Consider the following 7,815-nt stretch of genomic DNA (forward strand, 5'->3'; position numbering starts at 1 on the left):
TCCTTTTAGTCAAAGAAACTAATCATGGATCATCACAGACATAGACTAATCCTGGATCATCACAGAAATGGTAAAGCTGTGCTTTTTCCATATGGACCTTGGTCATAGCAAGTGCTAAAGTTTTGGTAAATTTACCAATTTAGGACGTGATTTATTTAATTTTCTTTCCCAGTTATCACACAGGAAACCAAATTTCACTGTGGGGGAAATACTTGCTTTTGCATTATAAAAGCTAATTTGCTGGAATGGGATAATGTATTTTATCTCCAATTACCGTTCTAACCCTTTACATATAGAGATATTATGACTGTTATTCTATTTCTTTGTAGTGACACAGGTGAAAATTCACAATGCATTCATATAGCAAGCAAATTAGATGCCTATTCACGTTTTTAGGTTAATCTTTGTTGTGCAATTTTTGGCTTAATTCATTTTTAATATACGGAGTATTGAACAAGATATTTCTGTTCTGTCTGAATCGTGTGAAACTGTCCTACTTTCCAGAGGACCCTAGGGTTAAGTCAGCCTCAGCCCCCTCATAGGATGGCAGCTTCATAAAGACAGCGATATTTATCTGAGTATTGTTTTTCCTGCTATTTCCTGCATAGAAGACCATTGATAATTTTTTTTTCATGTGGAATCAACTGAGACTCTTTAGTATTACACAACTCCAAACCTTAAAAGCATCCTATTTTTCTGAGAATAATTAGCAGAGCAGCCTCAGTCAATGATAGCACTTGAAAGATGTTGGAAAAGGCATTTCTTCCTATGCACTCCTTTTAAGAAACATTAAACCCTCCTATTCTTATAAGGGTCAATTAAAGATATTTAATATATTCTGATCCAGAAATGAATTGTCTGGAAATTTAAGAGCCTATTAGTAACAATTGAACAAAGTCAACATTTAGTGTCTTTTTCAAGTAGGTATAAATAACGTGTATCATAAAAATAGTGAACTGTTAAGTCATGGGAAACAAAGTTAAGATATTTAAAGAAGCCAATTTATTGCAAAGAGCTCTTTAGCTAATTACACTTAGAAAAGTAGATGCTTCTTGGCTTGCAAAGACAGTACCTCCTTCAAACAGATAGACCTCGGGTAGGATATTCTACTTAGCAAAACCCTCTCAGGTCTCAGTGTGGCCACTTAGGAGAGATTTTAGAGATTGTCTAGATGTCTCCAAAATGTTACCTCATTTTTTAGAGATTGTCTTAAATATCATGGAAGGCACTTAAGCTTAGAGACTAATCCCTTGTTAAAATACAGACATCCATGGGAAGGATGACATTTTAAGCTGTTACCTGTCATTTTACTTTCATTGAAAGAAATGGCTAAAATCAAGTTCTATGAGATGGGAAGAAAGCAGAGACAATAAAGCCTTCAGTCGCTCATGGAGGGTAAGTGTCTTGCTTTCAAGGACACAGTTCTTCTATGTCAGGCCTGCAGTCAGGTTAGCATGAGCCCTGTCCAAGGGCTGAGTCCTGGATCATAAAATCTAGAGTTCTTTTTTCTCATTTCTTGGCTCAATTACCTGATTAGGTTGGGTTGAATGCCCCTGAAGAAGTCAGCTCTCGTTATTTTCATTTTGAAATGGTGTTGGGAGATCCTGCCACTTTGACAACATGAATGAACTCAGAGGACAGTTTGCTAACTTAAGCAAAACACAGAAAAATACTGTTTGATTTCACTTGTACATGGAATCTGAAAAAATAAAGTTGAATATACAGAAATAGAGTAGAGGTGCAATTCCCAGGGGGGTGGAGGGAAGACAATGGGGAGATGTAGGTCAAAGGGTACAAAGTTTCAGTTGTATAGGGATGGAATGGACAGCAGGAGGACTGGAGTTACTATTGTATATTAAATTTGCTGAAAGAGTAGATTTTAGGTGTTCTTAATACACACACACACACATACACAGAAGTGACTGGAATGTGACGCATAGGTTAAATTGCCCACCTGTAGAAATCATCTCACTGTGAATATGTATGTCAAAACATCATGTTGTACACCTTAAATTTATACAATTAAAAAATGGTATTCCTTGAAATTAAAATGTTAGGGGAAATGCGAAAGTACTCGTAAGCTGTATTTGGCCACACTGGCTGACTATTTAAATGCTCCTCACCCCTTCTTCTACTCTCTATCCAGGGATCTCCTCACTTATTCCACCACTTTTGTTGTTGTTGTTGAGACCAAGTCCTGCTCTGTCACTTCACTGGGCTAGAGTGCAGTAACATCACAGCAACTTCCAAATCCTCGGCTGAAGCAATCCTGCCTTAGCCCCCCAAGTAGCTGGAACTACAGGCATGTGCCCCCACACCTGGCTAATTTTGTTTTCTATTTTTGATAGAGCCAGGGTCTCCCCATGCTCAGGCTGGTGTTGAACTCCTGAGCTTAAGTGATCCACCCGTCTCGGCTTCCCACAGTGCTAGGATACTGGTGTGAGTATGGACAACTCATACTCAGGTAACACAACTAGTACCACACCACTTATTCCTTTTATAAACTCACAACCTTAAGAAGGTTCTATTTTTAATTACAATGTTTTAGGGAAAGGCAATTTTCCTGGGTCTACTATAGAGGCTGTAATACCATCATTTTTGCTTAATTGAAAGAAATGACTAACTAAAATCAGATTCTAAGCAAGAGTTGATATCTTCAAAAAAACTTCAACACAATGATGTATTATATTATAAAATGGTCATGCACTAACCAATCATATCTTTTTGATCTAAGAATATTCTTCAGCATTTTGGTCAAAGTTTATTGTTTTCTTCCAGCAAAAAGTATTTCTTTTAAAAATACCTAACCCCCTCCCAAAAGAAACTCATCCTCACTGTCTTTACTTACCAACAGTCGACAGATGCATTCTTGCCTCTTTTATTTTAACGGCAATACTCCCCTATTTCTACAAAGTTGAGGCAAAGCTAATAAATAAATATGTAATGATTGAAAACTACTGGTTTGGGTAGATTTAGGTTACCGTGAGAATAATAACAATAAATATTCTGAAAAATATTTGTGATTAACCATGTGTTACACTGTGGTGTACATCTTACTGATTGGATTTTTTGCACGTTAGGCAAGCTAAAAGACATGGACCTTGTTTGCAAAAAATTTATAGTTAATATGTTAATAACTCAATAGATGATAGAATAGTATTTTATAAATAAGGCTCCAATAAATAGTGACCTGGGATTTTAGAAAAGAAAGAAAATATTTTTTTTCTGGTTAAGAGATTTATAGAAGAAATAGGTGAAAAGCTCTTTGTGGGCTTTGAGGTACACATATTTAGGACATGCAGATATGGAGGGAAAGTGTGGGAAAAGGTAAGGGTGAGAGAAGGCAGCCATGATGCATTATCCATTGTGTTATGAGTAGGAAAGGGGATCTGGTCATAAAAGCACATTGATCCAAATTATAGGAGGACAGAGGTAATCACCTAGCCCATTAATGTACTCTTGATGGTGCAGGCAATGGGGGCAGGGCCTCTCTGATTATATTAAGCAGAGAGAACCATGTTAAGAATTGTGCATTAGGAAAGTTAATCTGACAAAGTTGTGTGGTGAAGAGGAAGATTTGAAGACAGATAGTCTACATCTGAGGCTATTTCAACAGTCCCTGTAGAGCATTGAATATCCTGGGTATTGAATTCTAATCCTTGGAATATTTTCAAGATAGAATGGACAGTAAGCAGAAAAATGATTTCATGTGTACCTGAAAGCAGGTGGAAGATAGACTTGCAAATAGGCCTGAGGCTAATGGAATGTGCACAACCGAAGATAGATCTTTAATTCATTCTGTGTCCAGAAGCAGGTGAAGAGAAATGAATGAAGGAATATTCCCCTTCCAGGTAATATCTGCACCAGCCACAATAGTGTATGAACTCTTTCCAATTATAGCTGCAAATGCATCATACTCTGTCTTTGTATCCCCACTCAATATTATGTCAGTAATCAGAGACATAATCGCATCAGCAAATTCCATCTAATGTGACCTGGAAATTGAGAAACAGAACCAATGTTAACCAAAATTAATCAAAATAATCTGGGTGTTAACTAAAAATAAACATGGAAGAACAAATATAGTTGGCTGCAAACATGAGTATCTGCCACTGGCATTACAAACATCAGATATTTCCATAACATTAATTCAGCTCTTAGGCATGTGGATTTTGTCATGGACTCAGCAAAGTATATGGTAAGAGCTGGTTAAAAAAACACCTGGAAACTGCAAAGCAGAACTCAAAGCAATGTGAAGATGCTCCCAACCCACCAGTGTATATTTAAAATGGTTGCATTTAGAGAACTCAAATGGTTATTCTTATTGAGCTTTCTCTGTTCTCTCTTCCTCCCACAAACACAATCTATATTTCTCAGCCTTCCTTGCAATGTATCTGGGGTCCCTGTAACAAAATGTTCACTCTAACTGATAACATCACAATTATAAAATGTAGGACTGTCTTGAAGCTATAATTGTCAACTCAACACTAACCCTATCATGTATTTTTTTCTTTTTCTTTAATCTTAAACTAATATGAAGGTATAATTCTTAGGTTGCATTGTTCTCACTTCCAAGGTAAAGCTAAGCAGAGTTTTGTTTTGTTTTTTAATTAATATCATTGTACTGAGGGTAGAAAGTATCTACCTCAGTGACTGAGAATCACAGTTGAAGTAAAAGTAGGTAAAAACAGACATGCAAGTGTCCCCAGCTAAAAATCTCAAGTTTTATTTCTAGATTGCTTTCGTCTGTATGGTAATTCTTTATTACAGGGCTAGGAGTCATTTTCTTTGATCATGGATGGAGAGAGTGACAAGAGATGGACCTCTTGAGATGGCAGCCTGACAGCCTTTAAATCAAGGAGGATCTCTTTCTTAGCAAGCATCAAGATTAAACAGACTAATGAATCACTGCTTTAGACTGTCCACTCCTGGGAGATCACATCAGAGTCCCATCAACCTCGGTCAGGTCAGGGAACATTCTTTCCTGTCAACTGGCAAGTCTCCTATTGTTGTGTTGAAACTCTTGCTCTTTTCTGGGAAATTACTCTACTTAATGGAGACAGATGTCACCCCATATAATCTTATAGTTCTTCACCAGGATCCAAAGGGTAAGATCCTTTTTAACCAATATAGTGTTGAAAGAAATGCAGTTGTGTGTATTTTATATTCCAGAATCAGTTTCTTTCCACCACTGGTCGATTTTATTTTTAATAGGGAATTTTTTTAAATATTTAAAACCTCTGTAATTATTAGTTTATTAGTATCCTCCAGCACTCAGATGTTCAGTATTCTTCCTGAAATTACATAAACAAATGCAAATGGAAAGACTCCAAGTCAAAATTATATAACAAAACAGCACTCCATCAGAAAAGCGTGTAAAATCACAAGAATACTATTTTCAAATACTAATACTTTGAGAGAATGATAATCTCAAAAATCCACAAAATCGCCAAATTGTTCCCTAAACTTTTAAGCAGATAAACATGAGTCTAATGAATGTGTGTGGGTTTTGTAAAGAAAAATTAAATTCAAATAAATTGACTATTTTTTTATTAAGATGGGAAATTGAACCATCTTCTTTCCTCCTATCAATTTGATTCAAAAGGGGCAAAACACAACACAAGAAAATATAACCTATTTTAAAGGTTGGCCCAATTAATTAAAGATACTCTTAATGGAGGATCTGAAGTTTCCTGAACAGTTCATATTTAGATAAATGGGAAAAGACATTTACAATCAGCACTTTCCTAGTCTTTGCCAGGATTCAAATCAACAAAAAATTCAATATGGCAGTCTCGTATTTTAAGCTCATACTTTTGGAGATACATCCTCAGGTTTTCTTTAATGTGGGAATTGTAAAATATAACTGCCATTACATGGTAATAGGAGTTAAAGAGTCCACATGTAAAGATCAGAGCATACTTTTCTATTGGTCCTTCAAGGACAGATTTTCAATATGTTTGATTCTAATAATCCCATGCTGTAAATATTACTTACTCTCTTCACTTTGTAAATATAAGTGGACTATGTGAAATTTGTCATCAACTTTGGAGTTTCACTCATAAAATTTAACTTTTATTATCCCCATCATGATATGCAGGGTGTGGAGACAAAAGCTTCTTATCAGCTAATTATATGCAAAGATAAACAATGTAATAATTCATGTGATCCAAAATGGGAAAAAGCAAAAGACCGGCTTCCCTTCAAGAAAAAAATTTCAGACCTATGAAAAGGATGACGGAACTAATAAAAAAAAAAAAATTGTATTTACTTACAAGTATTCCGAATGTCAGCAAAACAGCTGCAACATTCTTTTTGCAATTACGGAGTGGTATTCAGTTAACAGAACAATTATTTTGTATAAGCTGCATCAGAGATAACTGAAGATGAAAGAAAAAACAACCATCCCCATATATAACTAATTTGAGCTGTGCACCAACAAGAATTTGCTTTAAATTTCCATGCCAGTTTACAACCCCCATATTGCACCAGGCAGGGTTAGTGGCTATTGAAAATACCACCACGACAGGGCTATCTAAAACACATCCCATAGTGTGTTAACTATACAACAAAAGACACTGTGCAGTTTATAAACAAATCTTACACAGCCTTGTATTTCAATTTTTTTCTTTAAAAGGAGTGAGTTGTATGCACGGGGGTTAATGCTTTTTAGACAAGAAAAAAAAAACTGTGCTAAAACCAACTTGTTCATCATCATCATCTTCCTCCTTTTTCTTGCTTTTTTTCAGCCTTGACAACTCCCTTTTTCACCGCTTTCAGGCTTTCTTTTAGCTCAGTCCGCAGCAATATCCTTTATGTATTTTTCATTCAGCTTTGCAGCCTTCTTTTCATGAGGTTGCTTGTCCTCCACAGCAGTGTTATTCCACATCTCTCCCAGCTTTTTTGTAACATCACCAATGAATAGGCCAGGATGTTCTCCTTTGATTTTGGGGCGATACTCAGAACAGAACAAGAAAAAAGCCAAAGGAGGCCTCTTGGGTGCACTGGCATCCTTGAACTTCTTTTTCGTTTCCCCTTTAGGAGGGATATAGGTTTTCATTTCTCTTTCGTAACAGGCCTTGTCCGCCTTTGCCATAGCTACAGAATTTCCTTTCTCTTTAGCAGACATGGTCTTCCCCCTCTCTGAGCACTTCTTAGAAAACTCTGAGAAGTTGACTGAAGCATGTGGGTGCTTCTTCTTGTGCTCCTCCCTACAAGTTTGCACAAAGAATGCACATGATAACCTTTTGCCTCTTGGCTTCTAAGGAGCTCCCTCGCCCATGTTTAGTTAGCTTTCCTCAGCAAGGCACAGAGTGGCCCAGTGCCCGTCTGGCTATCACTAGCCCTGGTGCTGTCTCTATAAAGCTCAAATCAAAATTTTTATTCTACTCCTCTGAATGTTCTTATAAAGAGGGCAGTATCCAAGGTGCAGGTTGCCTTTAGAGTTTCCTAGAAATTCCTTGATCTGCCACCATTCAGTGGCTATGAATGTAAATTTAAGAGACTTAAAGCTTTCAAGAGGCCTCTGAGTCATGCTCTTTCTCAGCTCCCAGTTATATCTCTGGATTAATCAGAATTTCTGATGCATTTCTTTTAAAGTTGTTAATTTTATCTGAGGCATCGGCCTATGCTCAGTATACGGGGAAGCATAAATGCAGAATATTTTCCTTCTCCTCCCCCAGCTGGCATTATTCTAGAAAACAAAATTAGGTGAAAATAGCACTGAAGTTACAAAGAAGATATTAGATTTTTGTTCTAAAATGAATCTTGATGATGCATATCTTAATGAATAGGAGATAGGAATTTCTTTTTAAT

At 36.5% G+C, this 7,815-nt stretch overlaps 1 pseudogene; it reads right to left on the minus strand.

The window, feature by feature from the left end:
- Positions 1 to 6,710: 6,710 nt before the first annotated feature.
- Positions 6,711 to 7,282, minus strand: LOC128584772 (high mobility group protein B1-like; annotated as a pseudogene).
- Between the last annotated feature and the right edge of the window lie 533 nt (positions 7,283 to 7,815).

The sequence above is a fragment of the Nycticebus coucang genome, chromosome 4 (assembly GCF_027406575.1).
Source record: "Nycticebus coucang isolate mNycCou1 chromosome 4, mNycCou1.pri, whole genome shotgun sequence".
Lineage (NCBI taxonomy): Eukaryota > Metazoa > Chordata > Mammalia > Primates > Lorisidae > Nycticebus > Nycticebus coucang.